The sequence below is a fragment of the Bos mutus genome, chromosome 1 (assembly GCF_027580195.1).
Source record: "Bos mutus isolate GX-2022 chromosome 1, NWIPB_WYAK_1.1, whole genome shotgun sequence".
NCBI lineage: Eukaryota > Metazoa > Chordata > Mammalia > Artiodactyla > Bovidae > Bos > Bos mutus.
Window position 1 is genome coordinate 4355563 of NC_091617.1, and position 1220 is coordinate 4356782.

Below are 1220 nucleotides of genomic sequence, written 5' to 3' on the forward strand. Positions count from 1 at the left end.
CTGTATTGGTGTTTTTCCTTCTGGCTTACTTCACTCTGTATAATAGGCTCCAGTTTCATCTATCTCATTAGAACTGATTCAAATGTATTCTTTTTAATGGCTGAGTAATACTCCATTGTGTATATGTACCACTGCTTTCCTATCCATTCATCTGCTGATGGGCATCTAGGTTGCTTCCATGTCCTGGCTATTATAAACAGTGCTGCGATGAACATTGGGGTACACGTGTCTCTTTCCCTTCTGGTTTCCTCAGTGTGTATGCCCAGCAGTGGGATTGCTGGATCATAAGGCAGTTCTATTTCCAGTTTTTTAAGGAATCTCCACACTGTTCTCCATAGTGGCTGTACTAGTTTGCATTCCCACCAACAGTGCAAGAGAGTTCCCTTCTCTCCACACCCTCTCCAGCATTTATTGCTCGTAGACTTATGGATTGCAGCCATTCTGACTGGCGTGAAATGGTACCTCATAGTGGTTTTGATTTGCATTTCTCTGATAATGAGTGATGTTGAGCATCTTTTCATGTATTTGTTAGCCATCTGTATGTCTTCTTTGGAGAAATGTCTATTTAGTTCTTTGGCCCATTTTTTGATTGGGTTATTTATTTTTCTGGAGTTGAGCTGTAGGAGTTGCTTGTATATTTTTGAGATTAGTTGTTTGTCAGTTGCTTCATTTGCTATTATTTTCTCCCATTCTGAAGGCTGCCTCTTCACCTTGCTAATAGTTTCCTTTGTTGTGCAGAAGCTTTTAAGTTTAATTAGGTCCCATTTGTTTATTTTTGCTTTTATTTCCAATATTCTGGGAGGTGGGTCATAGAGGGTCCTGCTGTGATGTATGTCAGAGAGTGTTTTGCCTATGTTCTCCTCTAGGAGTTTTATAGTTTCTGGTCTTACATTGAGATCTTTAATCCATTTTGAGTTTATTTTTGTGTATGGTGTTAGAAAGTGGTCTAGTTTCATTCTTTTACAAGTGGTTGACCAGTTTTCCCAGCACCACTTGTTAAAGAGGTTGTCTTTAATCCATTGTATATTCTTGCCTCCTTTGTCAAAGATAAGGTGTCCATGTGTGCGTGGATTTATCTCTGGGCTTTCTATTTTGTTCCATTGATCAATATTTCTGTCTTTGTGCCGGTACCATACTGTCTTGATAACTGTGGCTTTGTAGTAGAGCCTGAAGTCAGGCAGGTTGATTCTTCCAGTTCCATTCTTCTTTCTCAAGATAGC